At 42.9% G+C, this 19,178-nt stretch overlaps 42 non-coding genes across 42 annotated transcripts; all 42 read right to left on the bottom strand.

The window, feature by feature from the left end:
• Positions 1–190: 190 nt before the first annotated feature.
• On the bottom strand, positions 191–262 carry trnap-ugg (transfer RNA proline (anticodon UGG)). Its single transcript has one exon. It is a non-coding gene; the product is annotated as a tRNA-Pro (tRNA).
• A 280-nt stretch (positions 263–542) lies between these two features.
• On the bottom strand, positions 543–614 carry trnap-cgg (transfer RNA proline (anticodon CGG)). The gene has a single exon. It is a non-coding gene; the product is annotated as a tRNA-Pro (tRNA).
• A 270-nt stretch (positions 615–884) lies between these two features.
• On the bottom strand, positions 885–956 carry trnap-agg (transfer RNA proline (anticodon AGG)). The gene has a single exon. It is a non-coding gene; the product is annotated as a tRNA-Pro (tRNA).
• Positions 957–1,916: 960 nt separating this feature from the next.
• trnap-agg (transfer RNA proline (anticodon AGG)) lies at positions 1,917–1,988 on the bottom strand. The gene has a single exon. It is a non-coding gene; the product is annotated as a tRNA-Pro (tRNA).
• Positions 1,989–2,619: 631 nt separating this feature from the next.
• Positions 2,620–2,691, bottom strand: trnap-cgg (transfer RNA proline (anticodon CGG)). The gene has a single exon. It is a non-coding gene; the product is annotated as a tRNA-Pro (tRNA).
• Positions 2,692–2,961: 270 nt separating this feature from the next.
• Positions 2,962–3,033, bottom strand: trnap-ugg (transfer RNA proline (anticodon UGG)). Its single transcript has one exon. It is a non-coding gene; the product is annotated as a tRNA-Pro (tRNA).
• A 270-nt stretch (positions 3,034–3,303) lies between these two features.
• trnap-agg (transfer RNA proline (anticodon AGG)) lies at positions 3,304–3,375 on the bottom strand. Its single transcript has one exon. It is a non-coding gene; the product is annotated as a tRNA-Pro (tRNA).
• Positions 3,376–4,004: 629 nt separating this feature from the next.
• trnap-agg (transfer RNA proline (anticodon AGG)) lies at positions 4,005–4,076 on the bottom strand. Its single transcript has one exon. It is a non-coding gene; the product is annotated as a tRNA-Pro (tRNA).
• A 279-nt stretch (positions 4,077–4,355) lies between these two features.
• trnap-ugg (transfer RNA proline (anticodon UGG)) lies at positions 4,356–4,427 on the bottom strand. The gene has a single exon. It is a non-coding gene; the product is annotated as a tRNA-Pro (tRNA).
• A 280-nt stretch (positions 4,428–4,707) lies between these two features.
• trnap-cgg (transfer RNA proline (anticodon CGG)) lies at positions 4,708–4,779 on the bottom strand. Its single transcript has one exon. It is a non-coding gene; the product is annotated as a tRNA-Pro (tRNA).
• Positions 4,780–5,049: 270 nt separating this feature from the next.
• Positions 5,050–5,121, bottom strand: trnap-agg (transfer RNA proline (anticodon AGG)). The gene has a single exon. It is a non-coding gene; the product is annotated as a tRNA-Pro (tRNA).
• A 270-nt stretch (positions 5,122–5,391) lies between these two features.
• Positions 5,392–5,463, bottom strand: trnap-agg (transfer RNA proline (anticodon AGG)). The gene has a single exon. It is a non-coding gene; the product is annotated as a tRNA-Pro (tRNA).
• A 960-nt stretch (positions 5,464–6,423) lies between these two features.
• On the bottom strand, positions 6,424–6,495 carry trnap-agg (transfer RNA proline (anticodon AGG)). The gene has a single exon. It is a non-coding gene; the product is annotated as a tRNA-Pro (tRNA).
• A 631-nt stretch (positions 6,496–7,126) lies between these two features.
• trnap-cgg (transfer RNA proline (anticodon CGG)) lies at positions 7,127–7,198 on the bottom strand. The gene has a single exon. It is a non-coding gene; the product is annotated as a tRNA-Pro (tRNA).
• Positions 7,199–7,468: 270 nt separating this feature from the next.
• Positions 7,469–7,540, bottom strand: trnap-ugg (transfer RNA proline (anticodon UGG)). The gene has a single exon. It is a non-coding gene; the product is annotated as a tRNA-Pro (tRNA).
• A 272-nt stretch (positions 7,541–7,812) lies between these two features.
• trnap-agg (transfer RNA proline (anticodon AGG)) lies at positions 7,813–7,884 on the bottom strand. Its single transcript has one exon. It is a non-coding gene; the product is annotated as a tRNA-Pro (tRNA).
• Positions 7,885–8,163: 279 nt separating this feature from the next.
• trnap-ugg (transfer RNA proline (anticodon UGG)) lies at positions 8,164–8,235 on the bottom strand. Its single transcript has one exon. It is a non-coding gene; the product is annotated as a tRNA-Pro (tRNA).
• A 280-nt stretch (positions 8,236–8,515) lies between these two features.
• Positions 8,516–8,587, bottom strand: trnap-cgg (transfer RNA proline (anticodon CGG)). The gene has a single exon. It is a non-coding gene; the product is annotated as a tRNA-Pro (tRNA).
• A 270-nt stretch (positions 8,588–8,857) lies between these two features.
• On the bottom strand, positions 8,858–8,929 carry trnap-agg (transfer RNA proline (anticodon AGG)). Its single transcript has one exon. It is a non-coding gene; the product is annotated as a tRNA-Pro (tRNA).
• Positions 8,930–9,199: 270 nt separating this feature from the next.
• trnap-agg (transfer RNA proline (anticodon AGG)) lies at positions 9,200–9,271 on the bottom strand. Its single transcript has one exon. It is a non-coding gene; the product is annotated as a tRNA-Pro (tRNA).
• Positions 9,272–9,900: 629 nt separating this feature from the next.
• On the bottom strand, positions 9,901–9,972 carry trnap-agg (transfer RNA proline (anticodon AGG)). Its single transcript has one exon. It is a non-coding gene; the product is annotated as a tRNA-Pro (tRNA).
• Positions 9,973–10,251: 279 nt separating this feature from the next.
• On the bottom strand, positions 10,252–10,323 carry trnap-ugg (transfer RNA proline (anticodon UGG)). Its single transcript has one exon. It is a non-coding gene; the product is annotated as a tRNA-Pro (tRNA).
• Positions 10,324–10,603: 280 nt separating this feature from the next.
• On the bottom strand, positions 10,604–10,675 carry trnap-cgg (transfer RNA proline (anticodon CGG)). Its single transcript has one exon. It is a non-coding gene; the product is annotated as a tRNA-Pro (tRNA).
• A 270-nt stretch (positions 10,676–10,945) lies between these two features.
• Positions 10,946–11,017, bottom strand: trnap-agg (transfer RNA proline (anticodon AGG)). Its single transcript has one exon. It is a non-coding gene; the product is annotated as a tRNA-Pro (tRNA).
• Positions 11,018–11,287: 270 nt separating this feature from the next.
• Positions 11,288–11,359, bottom strand: trnap-agg (transfer RNA proline (anticodon AGG)). Its single transcript has one exon. It is a non-coding gene; the product is annotated as a tRNA-Pro (tRNA).
• Positions 11,360–11,988: 629 nt separating this feature from the next.
• trnap-agg (transfer RNA proline (anticodon AGG)) lies at positions 11,989–12,060 on the bottom strand. Its single transcript has one exon. It is a non-coding gene; the product is annotated as a tRNA-Pro (tRNA).
• A 279-nt stretch (positions 12,061–12,339) lies between these two features.
• On the bottom strand, positions 12,340–12,411 carry trnap-ugg (transfer RNA proline (anticodon UGG)). The gene has a single exon. It is a non-coding gene; the product is annotated as a tRNA-Pro (tRNA).
• Positions 12,412–12,691: 280 nt separating this feature from the next.
• trnap-cgg (transfer RNA proline (anticodon CGG)) lies at positions 12,692–12,763 on the bottom strand. The gene has a single exon. It is a non-coding gene; the product is annotated as a tRNA-Pro (tRNA).
• A 270-nt stretch (positions 12,764–13,033) lies between these two features.
• On the bottom strand, positions 13,034–13,105 carry trnap-ugg (transfer RNA proline (anticodon UGG)). Its single transcript has one exon. It is a non-coding gene; the product is annotated as a tRNA-Pro (tRNA).
• A 270-nt stretch (positions 13,106–13,375) lies between these two features.
• Positions 13,376–13,447, bottom strand: trnap-agg (transfer RNA proline (anticodon AGG)). Its single transcript has one exon. It is a non-coding gene; the product is annotated as a tRNA-Pro (tRNA).
• Positions 13,448–13,717: 270 nt separating this feature from the next.
• Positions 13,718–13,789, bottom strand: trnap-agg (transfer RNA proline (anticodon AGG)). Its single transcript has one exon. It is a non-coding gene; the product is annotated as a tRNA-Pro (tRNA).
• Positions 13,790–14,418: 629 nt separating this feature from the next.
• On the bottom strand, positions 14,419–14,490 carry trnap-agg (transfer RNA proline (anticodon AGG)). Its single transcript has one exon. It is a non-coding gene; the product is annotated as a tRNA-Pro (tRNA).
• Positions 14,491–14,769: 279 nt separating this feature from the next.
• Positions 14,770–14,841, bottom strand: trnap-ugg (transfer RNA proline (anticodon UGG)). The gene has a single exon. It is a non-coding gene; the product is annotated as a tRNA-Pro (tRNA).
• A 280-nt stretch (positions 14,842–15,121) lies between these two features.
• On the bottom strand, positions 15,122–15,193 carry trnap-cgg (transfer RNA proline (anticodon CGG)). Its single transcript has one exon. It is a non-coding gene; the product is annotated as a tRNA-Pro (tRNA).
• A 270-nt stretch (positions 15,194–15,463) lies between these two features.
• Positions 15,464–15,535, bottom strand: trnap-ugg (transfer RNA proline (anticodon UGG)). The gene has a single exon. It is a non-coding gene; the product is annotated as a tRNA-Pro (tRNA).
• Positions 15,536–15,805: 270 nt separating this feature from the next.
• On the bottom strand, positions 15,806–15,877 carry trnap-ugg (transfer RNA proline (anticodon UGG)). The gene has a single exon. It is a non-coding gene; the product is annotated as a tRNA-Pro (tRNA).
• Positions 15,878–16,147: 270 nt separating this feature from the next.
• trnap-agg (transfer RNA proline (anticodon AGG)) lies at positions 16,148–16,219 on the bottom strand. The gene has a single exon. It is a non-coding gene; the product is annotated as a tRNA-Pro (tRNA).
• Positions 16,220–16,848: 629 nt separating this feature from the next.
• On the bottom strand, positions 16,849–16,920 carry trnap-agg (transfer RNA proline (anticodon AGG)). The gene has a single exon. It is a non-coding gene; the product is annotated as a tRNA-Pro (tRNA).
• Positions 16,921–17,199: 279 nt separating this feature from the next.
• On the bottom strand, positions 17,200–17,271 carry trnap-ugg (transfer RNA proline (anticodon UGG)). Its single transcript has one exon. It is a non-coding gene; the product is annotated as a tRNA-Pro (tRNA).
• Positions 17,272–17,551: 280 nt separating this feature from the next.
• trnap-cgg (transfer RNA proline (anticodon CGG)) lies at positions 17,552–17,623 on the bottom strand. Its single transcript has one exon. It is a non-coding gene; the product is annotated as a tRNA-Pro (tRNA).
• A 270-nt stretch (positions 17,624–17,893) lies between these two features.
• On the bottom strand, positions 17,894–17,965 carry trnap-ugg (transfer RNA proline (anticodon UGG)). Its single transcript has one exon. It is a non-coding gene; the product is annotated as a tRNA-Pro (tRNA).
• A 270-nt stretch (positions 17,966–18,235) lies between these two features.
• Positions 18,236–18,307, bottom strand: trnap-agg (transfer RNA proline (anticodon AGG)). The gene has a single exon. It is a non-coding gene; the product is annotated as a tRNA-Pro (tRNA).
• Positions 18,308–19,178: the final 871 nt, after the last annotated feature.

The following is a 19,178-nucleotide window of genomic DNA, read 5'->3' on the forward strand; positions in this document are numbered from 1 at the left end:
TTGACCTCCACTTTCCAGGTCTTTCACAGTGGTAGCCATTCTTAAAACTCACCAAGATACTCTCTTTCATTGCTCTATCCGCCAGCTTGAACTGCAAATCATTTAAACACCACGATCATATCCAAAATGTTCAGAAAGATTTAGTAGGTGTGAAGAGCGTCACATTAATCAGTTACCCGACTTACATCTAGGGCTCGTCCGCGATTCGAACGCGGGACCTCTCGCACCCAAAGCGAGAATCATACCCCTAGACCAACGAGCCGTGCAAAGACAGCTTCACATGATTGGAAAAGCAAGAAATTTGCCCTTGCTACCAATTTTCAAGCTTCAACTGTCAAATTCAATCATCGATTGACCTTCACTGTCTAGGTCAGGTCACAGTCATAATAGCTCTACAAAGTCACCCTGATACTCTCTTTCAGTGTTTTATCAGCCATCTTGAACTGCAAATCATTTAAACACCATGATCATATCCAAAATGTTCAGAAAGATTTAGTAGGTGTGAAAAGCATTACATTATTCTATTACCCCAGTTGCAACTAGGGCTCGTCCGCGATTCGAACGCGGGACCTCTCGCACCCGAAGCGAGAATCATACCCCTAGACCAACGAGCCATAGTAAACCAGTTTCACATGATTGAAAAAGCAGGAAATTCTCTCTTCCTACCAATTTTCAAGATAACTGTCAGATTCAAACAACGATTGACCTTCACTGTCTAGTTCAGGTCACAATCATAGCAGCTCTACAAAGTCACCCTGATACTCCCTTTCAGTGCTTTATCCGCCAGATTGAAATGCAATTCACTTTGACACCATCCTCATTTCCTCCCACAAAAAAGTACATGTGAAATTAATCACCCTAGTCCATGAAAACAAACACAAAGAGGGCTCGTCCGCGATTTGAACGCGGGACCTCTCGCACCCTAAGCGAGAATCATACCCCTAGACCAACGAGCCATAGTAAACCAGTTTCACATGATTGAAAAAGCAGGAAATTCTCTCTTCCTACCAATTTTCAAGATAACTGTCAGATTCAAACAACGATTGACCTTCACTGTCTAGTTCAGGTCACAATCATAGCAGCTCTACAAAGTCACCCTGATACTCCCTTTCAGTGCTTTATCCGCCAGATTGAAATGCAATTCACTTTGACACCATCCTCATTTCCTCCCACAAAAAAGTACATGTGAAATTAATCACCCTAGTCCATGAAAACAAACACAAAGAGGGCTCGTCCGCGAGACCTCTCGCACCCTAAGCGAGAATCATACCCCTAGACCAACGAGCCACAGAGAGCCCACTTCACATGATTGGAGAAGCAGGAAGTTTTCCCTTGCTACCATTTTTCAAGCTTCAATTTTAACAGTCAATCATCGATTGACATCCACTATCCAGGTCTTTCACAGTGGTAGCCATTCTTCAAACTCACTAAGATACTCTCTCTCAGCACTGTATCCGGTGTCCGCCAGCTTGAACTGCAAATCATTTACAAACCATGATCATATCCAAAATGTTCAGAAAGATTAAGTAGGTGTGAAAAGCATGACATTATTCTGATACCCCAGTTGCAGCTAAGGCTCATCCGCGATCCCAACTCTGGACTTTCGCACCCAAAGCGAGAATCATACCCCTAGACCAACGAGCCGTGGAAAGACAGCTTCACATGATTGGAAAAGCAAGAAATTTGCCCTTGCTACCAATTTTCAAGCTTCAACTGTCAAATTCAAACATCGATTAACCTTCACTGTCTAGGTCAGCTCACAGTCATAGCAAATCTACAAAGTCACCCTGATATTCTCTTTCAGTGCTTTATCCGCCAGTTTGAAATGCAAATCATTTAAACACCATGATCATTTCCTCCAAAAAAAAAGTACATGTGAAATTAATCACCCTAGTCAATGAAAACAAACACAAAGAGGGCTCGTCCGCGATTTGAACGCGGGACCTCTCGCACCCTAAGCGAGAATCATACCCCTAGACCAACGAGCCACAGAAACGCAACTTCACGTGATTGGAGAAGCAAGAAAATTTCCCTTGCTACCATTTTTCAAGCTCCAATTTTTACAATCAATCATGGATTGACCTCCACTTTCCAGGTCTTTCACAGTGGTAGCCATTCTTAAAACTCACCAAGATACTCTCTTTCATTGCTCTATCCGCCAGCTTGAACTGCAAATCATTTAAACACCACGATCATATCCAAAATGTTCAGAAAGATTTAGTAGGTGTGAAGAGCGTCACATTAATCAGTTACCCGACTTACATGTAGGGCTCGTCCCCGATTCGAACGCTGGACCTCTCGCACCCAAAGCGAGAATCATACCCCTAGACCAACGAGCCGTGCAAAGACAGCTTCACATGATTGGAAAAGCAAGAAATTTGCCCTTGCTACCAATTTTCAAGCTTCAACTGTCAAATTCAATCATCGATTGACCTTCACTGTCTAGGTCAGGTCACAGTCATAATAGCTCTACAAAGTCACCCTGATACTCTCTTTCAGTGTTTTATCAGCCATCTTGAACTGCAAATCATTTAAACACCATGATCATATCCAAAATGTTCAGAAAGATTTAGTAGGTGTGAAAAGCATTACATTATTCTATTACCCCAGTTGCAACTAGGGCTCGTCCGCGATTCGAACGCGGGACCTCTCGCACCCGAAGCGAGAATCATACCCCTAGACCAACGAGCCATAGTAAACCAGTTTCACATGATTGAAAAAGCAGGAAATTCTCTCTTCCTACCAATTTTCAAGATAACTGTCAGATTCAAACAACGATTGACCTTCACTGTCTAGTTCAGGTCACAATCATAGCAGCTCTACAAAGTCACCCTGATACTCCCTTTCAGTGCTTTATCCGCCAGATTGAAATGCAATTCACTTTGACACCATCCTCATTTCCTCCCACAAAAAAGTACATATGAAATTAATCACCCTAGTCCATGAAAACAAACACAAAGAGGGCTCGTCCGCGATTTGAACGCGGGACCTCTCGCACCCAAAGCGAGAATCATACCCCTAGACCAACGAGCCATAGTAAACCAGTTTCACATGATTGAAAAAGCAGGAAATTCTCTCTTCCTACCAATTTTCAAGATAACTGTCAGATTCAAACAACGATTGACCTTCACTGTCTAGTTCAGGTCACAATCATAGCAGCTCTACAAAGTCACCCTGATACTCCCTTTCAGTGCTTTATCCGCCAGATTGAAATGCAATTCACTTTGACACCATCCTCATTTCCTCCCACAAAAAAGTACATGTGAAATTAATCACCCTAGTCCATGAAAACAAACACAAAGAGGGCTCGTCCGCGATTTGAACGCGGGACCTCTCGCACCCTAAGCGAGAATCATACCCCTAGACCAACGAGCCACAGAGAGCCCACTTCACATGATTGGAGAAGCAGGAAGTTTTCCCTTGCTACCATTTTTCAAGCTTCAATTTTAACAGTCAATCATCGATTGACATCCACTATCCAGGTCTTTCACAGTGGTAGCCATTCTTCAAACTCACTAAGATACTCTCTCTCAGCACTGTATCCGGTGTCCGCCAGCTTGAACTGCAAATCATTTACAAACCATGATCATATCCAAAATGTTCAGAAAGATTAAGTAGGTGTGAAAAGCATGACATTATTCTGATACCCCAGTTGCAGCTAAGGCTCATCCGCGATCCCAACTCTGGACTTTCGCACCCAAAGCGAGAATCATACCCCTAGACCAACGAGCCGTGGAAAGACAGCTTCACATGATTGGAAAAGCAAGAAATTTGCCCTTGCTACCAATTTTCAAGCTTCAACTGTCAAATTCAAACATCGATTAACCTTCACTGTCTAGGTCAGCTCACAGTCATAGCAAATCTACAAAGTCACCCTGATATTCTCTTTCAGTGCTTTATCCGCCAGTTTGAAATGCAAATCATTTAAACACCATGATCATTTCCTCCAAAAAAAAAGTACATGTGAAATTAATCACCCTAGTCAATGAAAACAAACACAAAGAGGGCTCGTCCGCGATTTGAACGCGGGACCTCTCGCACCCTAAGCGAGAATCATACCCCTAGACCAACGAGCCACAGAAACGCAACTTCACGTGATTGGAGAAGCAAGAAAATTTCCCTTGCTACCATTTTTCAAGCTCCAATTTTTACAATCAATCATGGATTGACCTCCACTTTCCAGGTCTTTCACAGTGGTAGCCATTCTTAAAACTCACCAAGATACTCTCTTTCATTGCTCTATCCGCCAGCTTGAACTGCAAATCATTTAAACACCACGATCATATCCAAAATGTTCAGAAAGATTTAGTAGGTGTGAAGAGCGTCACATTAATCAGTTACCCGACTTACATCTAGGGCTCGTCCGCGATTCGAACGCGGGACCTCTCGCACCCAAAGCGAGAATCATACCCCTAGACCAACGAGCCGTGCAAAGACAGCTTCACATGATTGGAAAAGCAAGAAATTTGCCCTTGCTACCAATTTTCAAGCTTCAACTGTCAAATTCAATCATCGATTGACCTTCACTGTCTAGGTCAGGTCACAGTCATAATAGCTCTACAAAGTCACCCTGATACTCTCTTTCAGTGTTTTATCAGCCATCTTGAACTGCAAATCATTTAAACACCATGATCATATCCAAAATGTTCAGAAAGATTTAGTAGGTGTGAAAAGCATTACATTATTCTATTACCCCAGTTGCAACTAGGGCTCGTCCGCGATTCGAACGCGGGACCTCTCGCACCCGAAGCGAGAATCATACCCCTAGACCAACGAGCCATAGTAAACCAGTTTCACATGATTGAAAAAGCAGGAAATTCTCTCTTCCTACCAATTTTCAAGATAACTGTCAGATTCAAACAACGATTGACCTTCACTGTCTAGTTCAGGTCACAATCATAGCAGCTCTACAAAGTCACCCTGATACTCCCTTTCAGTGCTTTATCCGCCAGATTGAAATGCAATTCACTTTGACACCATCCTCATTTCCTCCCACAAAAAAGTACATATGAAATTAATCACCCTAGTCCATGAAAACAAACAGAAAGAGGGCTCGTCCGCGATTTGAACGCGGGACCTCTCGCACCCTAAGCGAGAATCATACCCCTAGACCAACGAGCCATAGTAAACCAGTTTCACATGATTGAAAAAGCAGGAAATTCTCTCTTCCTACCAATTTTCAAGATAACTGTCAGATTCAAACAACGATTGACCTTCACTGTCTAGTTCAGGTCACAATCATAGCAGCTCTACAAAGTCACCCTGATACTCCCTTTCAGTGCTTTATCCGCCAGATTGAAATGCAATTCACTTTGACACCATCCTCATTTCCTCCCACAAAAAAGTACATGTGAAATTAATCACCCTAGTCCATGAAAACAAACACAAAGAGGGCTCGTCCGCGATTTGAACGCGGGACCTCTCGCACCCTAAGCGAGAATCATACCCCTAGACCAACGAGCCATAGTAAACCAGTTTCACATGATTGAAAAAGCAGGAAATTCTCTCTTCCTACCAATTTTCAAGATAACTGTCAGATTCAAACAACGATTGACCTTCACTGTCTAGTTCAGGTCACAATCATAGCAGCTCTACAAAGTCACCCTGATACTCCCTTTCAGTGCTTTATCCGCCAGATTGAAATGCAATTCACTTTGACACCATCCTCATTTCCTCCCACAAAAAAGTACATGTGAAATTAATCACCCTAGTCCATGAAAACAAACACAAAGAGGGCTCGTCCGCGAGACCTCTCGCACCCTAAGCGAGAATCATACCCCTAGACCAACGAGCCACAGAGAGCCCACTTCACATGATTGGAGAAGCAGGAAGTTTTCCCTTGCTACCATTTTTCAAGCTTCAATTTTAACAGTCAATCATCGATTGACATCCACTATCCAGGTCTTTCACAGTGGTAGCCATTCTTCAAACTCACTAAGATACTCTCTCTCAGCACTGTATCCGGTGTCCGCCAGCTTGAACTGCAAATCATTTACAAACCATGATCATATCCAAAATGTTCAGAAAGATTAAGTAGGTGTGAAAAGCATGACATTATTCTGATACCCCAGTTGCAGCTAAGGCTCATCCGCGATCCCAACTCTGGACTTTCGCACCCAAAGCGAGAATCATACCCCTAGACCAACGAGCCGTGGAAAGACAGCTTCACATGATTGGAAAAGCAAGAAATTTGCCCTTGCTACCAATTTTCAAGCTTCAACTGTCAAATTCAAACATCGATTAACCTTCACTGTCTAGGTCAGCTCACAGTCATAGCAAATCTACAAAGTCACCCTGATATTCTCTTTCAGTGCTTTATCCGCCAGTTTGAAATGCAAATCATTTAAACACCATGATCATTTCCTCCAAAAAAAAAGTACATGTGAAATTAATCACCCTAGTCAATGAAAACAAACACAAAGAGGGCTCGTCCGCGATTTGAACGCGGGACCTCTCGCACCCTAAGCGAGAATCATACCCCTAGACCAACGAGCCACAGAAACGCAACTTCACGTGATTGGAGAAGCAAGAAAATTTCCCTTGCTACCATTTTTCAAGCTCCAATTTTTACAATCAATCATGGATTGACCTCCACTTTCCAGGTCTTTCACAGTGGTAGCCATTCTTAAAACTCACCAAGATACTCTCTTTCATTGCTCTATCCGCCAGCTTGAACTGCAAATCATTTAAACACCACGATCATATCCAAAATGTTCAGAAAGATTTAGTAGGTGTGAAGAGCGTCACATTAATCAGTTACCCGACTTACATGTAGGGCTCGTCCCCGATTCGAACGCTGGACCTCTCGCACCCAAAGCGAGAATCATACCCCTAGACCAACGAGCCGTGCAAAGACAGCTTCACATGATTGGAAAAGCAAGAAATTTGCCCTTGCTACCAATTTTCAAGCTTCAACTGTCAAATTCAATCATCGATTGACCTTCACTGTCTAGGTCAGGTCACAGTCATAATAGCTCTACAAAGTCACCCTGATACTCTCTTTCAGTGTTTTATCAGCCATCTTGAACTGCAAATCATTTAAACACCATGATCATATCCAAAATGTTCAGAAAGATTTAGTAGGTGTGAAAAGCATTACATTATTCTATTACCCCAGTTGCAACTAGGGCTCGTCCGCGATTCGAACGCGGGACCTCTCGCACCCGAAGCGAGAATCATACCCCTAGACCAACGAGCCATAGTAAACCAGTTTCACATGATTGAAAAAGCAGGAAATTCTCTCTTCCTACCAATTTTCAAGATAACTGTCAGATTCAAACAACGATTGACCTTCACTGTCTAGTTCAGGTCACAATCATAGCAGCTCTACAAAGTCACCCTGATACTCCCTTTCAGTGCTTTATCCGCCAGATTGAAATGCAATTCACTTTGACACCATCCTCATTTCCTCCCACAAAAAAGTACATATGAAATTAATCACCCTAGTCCATGAAAACAAACACAAAGAGGGCTCGTCCGCGATTTGAACGCGGGACCTCTCGCACCCAAAGCGAGAATCATACCCCTAGACCAACGAGCCATAGTAAACCAGTTTCACATGATTGAAAAAGCAGGAAATTCTCTCTTCCTACCAATTTTCAAGCTTCAACTGTCAAATTCAAACATCGATTAACCTTCACTGTCTAGGTCAGCTCACAGTCATAGCAAATCTACAAAGTCACCCTGATATTCTCTTTCAGTGCTTTATCCGCCAGTTTGAAATGCAAATCATTTAAACACCATGATCATTTCCTCCAAAAAAAAAGTACATGTGAAATTAATCACCCTAGTCAATGAAAACAAACACAAAGAGGGCTCGTCCGCGATTTGAACGCGGGACCTCTCGCACCCTAAGCGAGAATCATACCCCTAGACCAACGAGCCACAGAAACGCAACTTCACGTGATTGGAGAAGCAAGAAAATTTCCCTTGCTACCATTTTTCAAGCTCCAATTTTTACAATCAATCATGGATTGACCTCCACTTTCCAGGTCTTTCACAGTGGTAGCCATTCTTAAAACTCACCAAGATACTCTCTTTCATTGCTCTATCCGCCAGCTTGAACTGCAAATCATTTAAACACCACGATCATATCCAAAATGTTCAGAAAGATTTAGTAGGTGTGAAGAGCGTCACATTAATCAGTTACCCGACTTACATCTAGGGCTCGTCCGCGATTCGAACGCGGGACCTCTCGCACCCAAAGCGAGAATCATACCCCTAGACCAACGAGCCGTGCAAAGACAGCTTCACATGATTGGAAAAGCAAGAAATTTGCCCTTGCTACCAATTTTCAAGCTTCAACTGTCAAATTCAATCATCGATTGACCTTCACTGTCTAGGTCAGGTCACAGTCATAATAGCTCTACAAAGTCACCCTGATACTCTCTTTCAGTGTTTTATCAGCCATCTTGAACTGCAAATCATTTAAACACCATGATCATATCCAAAATGTTCAGAAAGATTTAGTAGGTGTGAAAAGCATTACATTATTCTATTACCCCAGTTGCAACTAGGGCTCGTCCGCGATTCGAACGCGGGACCTCTCGCACCCGAAGCGAGAATCATACCCCTAGACCAACGAGCCATAGTAAACCAGTTTCACATGATTGAAAAAGCAGGAAATTCTCTCTTCCTACCAATTTTCAAGATAACTGTCAGATTCAAACAACGATTGACCTTCACTGTCTAGTTCAGGTCACAATCATAGCAGCTCTACAAAGTCACCCTGATACTCCCTTTCAGTGCTTTATCCGCCAGATTGAAATGCAATTCACTTTGACACCATCCTCATTTCCTCCCACAAAAAAGTACATATGAAATTAATCACCCTAGTCCATGAAAACAAACAGAAAGAGGGCTCGTCCGCGATTTGAACGCGGGACCTCTCGCACCCTAAGCGAGAATCATACCCCTAGACCAACGAGCCATAGTAAACCAGTTTCACATGATTGAAAAAGCAGGAAATTCTCTCTTCCTACCAATTTTCAAGATAACTGTCAGATTCAAACAACGATTGACCTTCACTGTCTAGTTCAGGTCACAATCATAGCAGCTCTACAAAGTCACCCTGATACTCCCTTTCAGTGCTTTATCCGCCAGATTGAAATGCAATTCACTTTGACACCATCCTCATTTCCTCCCACAAAAAAGTACATGTGAAATTAATCACCCTAGTCCATGAAAACAAACACAAAGAGGGCTCGTCCGCGATTTGAACGCGGGACCTCTCGCACCCTAAGCGAGAATCATACCCCTAGACCAACGAGCCACCGAGAGCCCACTTCACATGATTGGAGAAGCAGGAAGTTTTCCCTTGCTACCATTTTTCAAGCTTCAATTTTAACAGTCAATCATCGATTGACATCCACTATCCAGGTCTTTCACAGTGGTAGCCATTCTTCAAACTCACTAAGATACTCTCTCTCAGCACTGTATCCGGTGTCCGCCAGCTTGAACTGCAAATCATTTACAAACCATGATCATATCCAAAATGTTCAGAAAGATTAAGTAGGTGTGAAAAGCATGACATTATTCTGATACCCCAGTTGCAGCTAAGGCTCATCCGCGATCCCAACTCTGGACTTTCGCACCCAAAGCGAGAATCATACCCCTAGACCAACGAGCCGTGGAAAGACAGCTTCACATGATTGGAAAAGCAAGAAATTTGCCCTTGCTACCAATTTTCAAGCTTCAACTGTCAAATTCAAACATCGATTAACCTTCACTGTCTAGGTCAGCTCACAGTCATAGCAAATCTACAAAGTCACCCTGATATTCTCTTTCAGTGCTTTATCCGCCAGTTTGAAATGCAAATCATTTAAACACCATGATCATTTCCTCCAAAAAAAAAGTACATGTGAAATTAATCACCCTAGTCAATGAAAACAAACACAAAGAGGGCTCGTCCGCGATTTGAACGCGGGACCTCTCGCACCCTAAGCGAGAATCATACCCCTAGACCAACGAGCCACAGAAACGCAACTTCACGTGATTGGAGAAGCAAGAAAATTTCCCTTGCTACCATTTTTCAAGCTCCAATTTTTACAATCAATCATGGATTGACCTCCACTTTCCAGGTCTTTCACAGTGGTAGCCATTCTTAAAACTCACCAAGATACTCTCTTTCATTGCTCTATCCGCCAGCTTGAACTGCAAATCATTTAAACACCACGATCATATCCAAAATGTTCAGAAAGATTTAGTAGGTGTGAAGAGCGTCACATTAATCAGTTACCCGACTTACATCTAGGGCTCGTCCGCGATTCGAACGCGGGACCTCTCGCACCCAAAGCGAGAATCATACCCCTAGACCAACGAGCCGTGCAAAGACAGCTTCACATGATTGGAAAAGCAAGAAATTTGCCCTTGCTACCAATTTTCAAGCTTCAACTGTCAAATTCAATCATCGATTGACCTTCACTGTCTAGGTCAGGTCACAGTCATAATAGCTCTACAAAGTCACCCTGATACTCTCTTTCAGTGTTTTATCAGCCATCTTGAACTGCAAATCATTTAAACACCATGATCATATCCAAAATGTTCAGAAAGATTTAGTAGGTGTGAAAAGCATTACATTATTCTATTACCCCAGTTGCAACTAGGGCTCGTCCGCGATTCGAACGCGGGACCTCTCGCACCCGAAGCGAGAATCATACCCCTAGACCAACGAGCCATAGTAAACCAGTTTCACATGATTGAAAAAGCAGGAAATTCTCTCTTCCTACCAATTTTCAAGATAACTGTCAGATTCAAACAACGATTGACCTTCACTGTCTAGTTCAGGTCACAATCATAGCAGCTCTACAAAGTCACCCTGATACTCCCTTTCAGTGCTTTATCCGCCAGATTGAAATGCAATTCACTTTGACACCATCCTCATTTCCTCCCACAAAAAAGTACATATGAAATTAATCACCCTAGTCCATGAAAACAAACACAAAGAGGGCTCGTCCGCGATTTGAACGCGGGACCTCTCGCACCCTAAGCGAGAATCATACCCCTAGACCAACGAGCCATAGTAAACCAGTTTCACATGATTGAAAAAGCAGGAAATTCTCTCTTCCTACCAATTTTCAAGATAACTGTCAGATTCAAACAACGATTGACCTTCACTGTCTAGTTCAGGTCACAATCATAGCAGCTCTACAAAGTCACCCTGATACTCCCTTTCAGTGCTTTATCCGCCAGATTGAAATGCAATTCACTTTGACACCATCCTCATTTCCTCCCACAAAAAAGTACATGTGAAATTAATCACCCTAGTCCATGAAAACAAACACAAAGAGGGCTCGTCCGCGATTTGAACGCGGGACCTCTCGCACCCTAAGCGAGAATCATACCCCTAGACCAACGAGCCACCGAGAGCCCACTTCACATGATTGGAGAAGCAGGAAGTTTTCCCTTGCTACCATTTTTCAAGCTTCAATTTTAACAGTCAATCATCGATTGACATCCACTATCCAGGTCTTTCACAGTGGTAGCCATTCTTCAAACTCACTAAGATACTCTCTCTCAGCACTGTATCCGGTGTCCGCCAGCTTGAACTGCAAATCATTTACAAACCATGATCATATCCAAAATGTTCAGAAAGATTAAGTAGGTGTGAAAAGCATGACATTATTCTGATACCCCAGTTGCAGCTAAGGCTCATCCGCGATCCCAACTCTGGACTTTCGCACCCAAAGCGAGAATCATACCCCTAGACCAACGAGCCGTGGAAAGACAGCTTCACATGATTGGAAAAGCAAGAAATTTGCCCTTGCTACCAATTTTCAAGCTTCAACTGTCAAATTCAAACATCGATTAACCTTCACTGTCTAGGTCAGCTCACAGTCATAGCAAATCTACAAAGTCACCCTGATATTCTCTTTCAGTGCTTTATCCGCCAGTTTGAAATGCAAATCATTTAAACACCATGATCATTTCCTCCAAAAAAAAAGTACATGTGAAATTAATCACCCTAGTCAATGAAAACAAACACAAAGAGGGCTCGTCCGCGATTTGAACGCGGGACCTCTCGCACCCTAAGCGAGAATCATACCCCTAGACCAACGAGCCACAGAAACGCAACTTCACGTGATTGGAGAAGCAAGAAAATTTCCCTTGCTACCATTTTTCAAGCTCCAATTTTTACAATCAATCATGGATTGACCTCCACTTTCCAGGTCTTTCACAGTGGTAGCCATTCTTAAAACTCACCAAGATACTCTCTTTCATTGCTCTATCCGCCAGCTTGAACTGCAAATCATTTAAACACCACGATCATATCCAAAATGTTCAGAAAGATTTAGTAGGTGTGAAGAGCGTCACATTAATCAGTTACCCGACTTACATCTAGGGCTCGTCCGCGATTCGAACGCGGGACCTCTCGCACCCAAAGCGAGAATCATACCCCTAGACCAACGAGCCGTGCAAAGACAGCTTCACATGATTGGAAAAGCAAGAAATTTGCCCTTGCTACCAATTTTCAAGCTTCAACTGTCAAATTCAATCATCGATTGACCTTCACTGTCTAGGTCAGGTCACAGTCATAATAGCTCTACAAAGTCACCCTGATACTCTCTTTCAGTGTTTTATCAGCCATCTTGAACTGCAAATCATTTAAACACCATGATCATATCCAAAATGTTCAGAAAGATTTAGTAGGTGTGAAAAGCATTACATTATTCTATTACCCCAGTTGCAACTAGGGCTCGTCCGCGATTCGAACGCGGGACCTCTCGCACCCGAAGCGAGAATCATACCTGTAGACCAACGAGCCATAGTAAACCAGTTTCACATGATTGAAAAAGCAGGAAATTCTCTCTTCCTACCAATTTTCAAGATAACTGTCAGATTCAAACAACGATTGACCTTCACTGTCTAGTTCAGGTCACAATCATAGCAGCTCTACAAAGTCACCCTGATACTCCCTTTCAGTGCTTTATCCGCCAGATTGAAATGCAATTCACTTTGACACCATCCTCATTTCCTCCCACAAAAAAGTACATATGAAATTAATCACCCTAGTCCATGAAAACAAACACAAAGAGGGCTCGTCCGCGATTTGAACGCGGGACCTCTCGCACCCAAAGCGAGAATCATACCCCTAGACCAACGAGCCATAGTAAACCAGTTTCACATGATTGAAAAAGCAGGAAATTCTCTCTTCCTACCAATTTTCAAGATAACTGTCAGATTCAAACAACGATTGACCTTCACTGTCTAGTTCAGGTCACAATCATAGCAGCTCTACAAAGTCACCCTGATACTCCCTTTCAGTGCTTTATCCGCCAGATTGAAATGCAATTCACTTTGACACCATCCTCATTTCCTCCCACAAAAAAGTACATATGAAATTAATCACCCTAGTCCATGAAAACAAACACAAAGAGGGCTCGTCCGCGATTTGAACGCGGGACCTCTCGCACCCTAAGCGAGAATCATACCCCTAGACCAACGAGCCATAGTAAACCAGTTTCACATGATTGAAAAAGCAGGAAATTCTCTCTTCCTACCAATTTTCAAGATAACTGTCAGATTCAAACAACGATTGACCTTCACTGTCTAGTTCAGGTCACAATCATAGCAGCTCTACAAAGTCACCCTGATACTCCCTTTCAGTGCTTTATCCGCCAGATTGAAATGCAATTCACTTTGACACCATCCTCATTTCCTCCCACAAAAAAGTACATGTGAAATTAATCACCCTAGTCCATGAAAACAAACACAAAGAGGGCTCGTCCGCGATTTGAACGCGGGACCTCTCGCACCCTAAGCGAGAATCATACCCCTAGACCAACGAGCCACCGAGAGCCCACTTCACATGATTGGAGAAGCAGGAAGTTTTCCCTTGCTACCATTTTTCAAGCTTCAATTTTAACAGTCAATCATCGATTGACATCCACTATCCAGGTCTTTCACAGTGGTAGCCATTCTTCAAACTCACTAAGATACTCTCTCTCAGCACTGTATCCGGTGTCCGCCAGCTTGAACTGCAAATCATTTACAAACCATGATCATATCCAAAATGTTCAGAAAGATTAAGTAGGTGTGAAAAGCATGACATTATTCTGATACCCCAGTTGCAGCTAAGGCTCATCCGCGATCCCAACTCTGGACTTTCGCACCCAAAGCGAGAATCATACCCCTAGACCAACGAGCCGTGGAAAGACAGCTTCACATGATTGGAAAAGCAAGAAATTTGCCCTTGCTACCAATTTTCAAGCTTCAACTGTCAAATTCAAACATCGATTAACCTTCACTGTCTAGGTCAGCTCACAGTCATAGCAAATCTACAAAGTCACCCTGATATTCTCTTTCAGTGCTTTATCCGCCAGTTTGAAATGCAAATCATTTAAACACCATGATCATTTCCTCCAAAAAAAAAGTACATGTGAAATTAATCACCCTAGTCAATGAAAACAAACACAAAGAGGGCTCGTCCGCGATTTGAACGCGGGACCTCTCGCACCCTAAGCGAGAATCATACCCCTAGACCAACGAGCCACAGAAACGCAACTTCACGTGATTGGAGAAGCAAGAAAATTTCCCTTGCTACCATTTTTCAAGCTCCAATTTTTACAATCAATCATGGATTGACCTCCACTTTCCAGGTCTTTCACAGTGGTAGCCATTCTTAAAACTCACCAAGATACTCTCTTTCATTGCTCTATCCGCCAGCTTGAACTGCAAATCATTTAAACACCACGATCATATCCAAAATGTTCAGAAAGATTTAGTAGGTGTGAAGAGCGTCACATTAATCAGTTACCCGACTTACATCTAGGGCTCGTCCGCGATTCGAACGCGGGACCTCTCGCACCCAAAGCGAGAATCATACCCCTAGACCAACGAGCCGTGCAAAGACAGCTTCACATGATTGGAAAAGCAAGAAATTTGCCCTTGCTACCAATTTTCAAGCTTCAACTGTCAAATTCAATCATCGATTGACCTTCACTGTCTAGGTCAGGTCACAGTCATAATAGCTCTACAAAGTCACCCTGATACTCTCTTTCAGTGTTTTATCAGCCATCTTGAACTGCAAATCATTTAAACACCATGATCATATCCAAAATGTTCAGAAAGATTTAGTAGGTGTGAAAAGCATTACATTATTCTATTACCCCAGTTGCAACTAGGGCTCGTCCGCGATTCGAACGCGGGACCTCTCGCACCCGAAGCGAGAATCATACCCCTAGACCAACGAGCCATAGTAAACCAGTTTCACATGATTGAAAAAGCAGGAAATTCTCTCTTCCTACCAATTTTCAAGATAACTGTCAGATTCAAACAACGATTGACCTTCACTGTCTAGTTCAGGTCACAATCATAGCAGCTCTACAAAGTCACCCTGATACTCCCTTTCAGTGCTTTATCCGCCAGATTGAAATGCAATTCACTTTGACACCATCCTCATTTCCTCCCACAAAAAAGTACATATGAAATTAATCACCCTAGTCCATGAAAACAAACACAAAGAGGGCTCGTCCGCGATTTGAACGCGGGACCTCTCGCACCCAAAGCGAGAATCATACCCCTAGACCAACGAGCCATAGTAAACCAGTTTCACATGATTGAAAAAGCAGGAAATTCTCTCTTCCTACCAATTTTCAAGATAACTGTCAGATTCAAACAACGATTGACCTTCACTGTCTAGTTCAGGTCACAATCATAGCAGCTCTACAAAGTCACCCTGATACTCCCTTTCAGTGCTTTATCCGCCAGATTGAAATGCAATTCACTTTGACACCATCCTCATTTCCTCCCACAAAAAAGTACATATGAAATTAATCACCCTAGTCCATGAAAACAAACACAAAGAGGGCTCGTCCGCGATTTGAACGCGGGACCTCTCGCACCCAAAGCGAGAATCATACCCCTAGACCAACGAGCCATAGTAAACCAGTTTCACATGATTGAAAAAGCAGGAAATTCTCTCTTCCTACCAATTTTCAAGATAACTGTCAGATTCAAACAACGATTGACCTTCACTGTCTAGTTCAGGTCACAATCATAGCAGCTCTACAAAGTCACCCTGATACTCCCTTTCAGTGCTTTATCCGCCAGATTGAAATGCAATTCACTTTGACACCATCCTCATTTCCTCCCACAAAAAAGTACATGTGAAATTAATCACCCTAGTCCATGAAAACAAACACAAAGAGGGCTCGTCCGCGATTTGAACGCGGGACCTCTCGCACCCTAAGCGAGAATCATACCCCTAGACCAACGAGCCACAGAGAGCCCACTTCACATGATTGGAGAAGCAGGAAGTTTTCCCTTGCTACCATTTTTCAAGCTTCAATTTTAACAGTCAATCATCGATTGACATCCACTATCCAGGTCTTTCACAGTGGTAGCCATTCTTCAAACTCACTAAGATACTCTCTCTCAGCACTGTATCCGGTGTCCGCCAGCTTGAACTGCAAATCATTTACAAACCATGATCATATCCAAAATGTTCAGAAAGATTAAGTAGGTGTGAAAAGCATGACATTATTCTGATACCCCAGTTGCAGCTAAGGCTCATCCGCGATCCCAACTCTGGACTTTCGCACCCAAAGCGAGAATCATACCCCTAGACCAACGAGCCGTGGAAAGACAGCTTCACATGATTGGAAAAGCAAGAAATTTGCCCTTGCTACCAATTTTCAAGCTTCAACTGTCAAATTCAAACATCGATTAACCTTCACTGTCTAGGTCAGCTCACAGTCATAGCAAATCTACAAAGTCACCCTGATATTCTCTTTCAGTGCTTTATCCGCCAGTTTGAAATGCAAATCATTTAAACACCATGATCATTTCCTCCAAAAAAAAAGTACATGTGAAATTAATCACCCTAGTCAATGAAAACAAACACAAAGAGGGCTCGTCCGCGATTTGAACGCGGGACCTCTCGCACCCTAAGCGAGAATCATACCCCTAGACCAACGAGCCACAGAAACGCAACTTCACGTGATTGGAGAAGCAAGAAAATTTCCCTTGCTACCATTTTTCAAGCTCCAATTTTTACAATCAATCATGGATTGACCTCCACTTTCCAGGTCTTTCACAGTGGTAGCCATTCTTAAAACTCACCAAGATACTCTCTTTCATTGCTCTATCCGCCAGCTTGAACTGCAAATCATTTAAACACCACGATCATATCCAAAATGTTCAGAAAGATTTAGTAGGTGTGAAGAGCGTCACATTAATCAGTTACCCGACTTACATCTAGGGCTCGTCCGCGATTCGAACGCGGGATCTCTCGCACCCAAAGCGAGAACCATACCCCTAGACCAACGAGCCGTGCAAAGACAGCTTCACATGATTGGAAAAGCAAGAAATTTGCCCTTGCTACCAATTTTCAAGCTTCAACTGTCAAATTCAATCATCGATTGACCTTCACTGTCTAGGTCAGGTCACAGTCATAATAGCTCTACAAAGTCACCCTGATACTCTCTTTCAGTGTTTTATCAGCCATCTTGAACTGCAAATCATTTAAACACCATGATCATATCCAAAATGTTCAGAAAGATTTAGTAGGTGTGAAAAGCATTACATTATTCTATTACCCCAGTTGCAACTAGGGCTCGTCCGCGATTCGAACGCGGGACCTCTCGCACCCGAAGCGAGAATCATACCCCTAGACCAACGAGCCATAGTAAACCAGTTTCACATGATTGAAAAAGCAGGAAATTCTCTCTTCCTACCAATTTTCAAGATAACTGTCAGATTCAAACAACGATTGACCTTCACTGTCTAGTTCAGGTCACAATCATAGCAGCTCTACAAAGTCACCCTGATACTCCCTTTCAGTGCTTTATCCGCCAGATTGAAATGCAATTCACTTTGACACCATCCTCATTTCCTCCCACAAAAAAGTACATATGAAATTAATCACCCTAGTCCATGAAAACAAACACAAAGAGGGCTCGTCCGCGATTTGAACGCGGGACCTCTCGCACCCAAAGCGAGAATCATACCCCTAGACCAACGAGCCATAGTAAACCAGTTTCACATGATTGAAAAAGCAGGAAATTCTCTCTTCCTACCAATTTTCAAGATAACTGTCAGATTCAAACAACGATTGACCTTCACTGTCTAGTTCAGGTCACAATCATAGCAGCTCTACAAAGTCACCCTGATACTCCCTTTCAGTGCTTTATCCGCCAGATTGAAATGCAATTCACTTTGACACCATCCTCATTTCCTCCCACAAAAAAGTACATGTGAAATTAATCACCCTAGTCCATGAAAACAAACACAAAGAGGGCTCGTCCGCGATTTGAACGCGGGACCTCTCGCACCCTAAGCGAGAATCATACCCCTAGACCAACGAGCCACAGAGAGCCCACTTCACATGATTGGAGAAGCAGGAAGTTTTCCCTTGCTACCATTTTTCAAGCTTCAATTTTAACAGTCAATCATCGATTGACATCCACTATCCAGGTCTTTCACAGTGGTAGCCATTCTTCAAACTCACTAAGATACTCTCTCTCAGCACTGTATCCGGTGTCCGCCAGCTTGAACTGCAAATCATTTACAAACCATGATCATATCCAAAATGTTCAGAAAGATTAAGTAGGTGTGAAAAGCATGACATTATTCTGATACCCCAGTTGCAGCTAAGGCTCATCCGCGATCCCAACTCTGGACTTTCGCACCCAAAGCGAGAATCATACCCCTAGACCAACGAGCCGTGGAAAGACAGCTTCACATGATTGGAAAAGCAAGAAATTTGCCCTTGCTACCAATTTTCAAGCTTCAACTGTCAAATTCAAACATCGATTAACCTTCACTGTCTAGGTCAGCTCACAGTCATAGCAAATCTACAAAGTCACCCTGATATTCTCTTTCAGTGCTTTATCCGCCAGTTTGAAATGCAAATCATTTAAACACCATGATCATTTCCTCCAAAAAAAAAGTACATGTGAAATTAATCACCCTAGTCAATGAAAACAAACACAAAGAGGGCTCGTCCGCGATTTGAACGCGGGACCTCTCGGACCCTAAGCGAGAATCATACCCCTAGACCAACGAGCCACAGAAACGCAACTTCACGTGATTGGAGAAGCAAGAAAATTTCCCTTGCTACCATTTTTCAAGCTCCAATTTTTACAATCAATCATGGATTGACCTCCACTTTCCAGGTCTTTCACAGTGGTAGCCATTCTTAAAACTCACCAAGATACTCTCTTTCATTGCTCTATCCG

The sequence above is a fragment of the Pempheris klunzingeri genome, chromosome 12, assembly GCF_042242105.1.
Source record: "Pempheris klunzingeri isolate RE-2024b chromosome 12, fPemKlu1.hap1, whole genome shotgun sequence".
NCBI classification, from domain to species: domain Eukaryota; kingdom Metazoa; phylum Chordata; class Actinopteri; order Acropomatiformes; family Pempheridae; genus Pempheris; species Pempheris klunzingeri.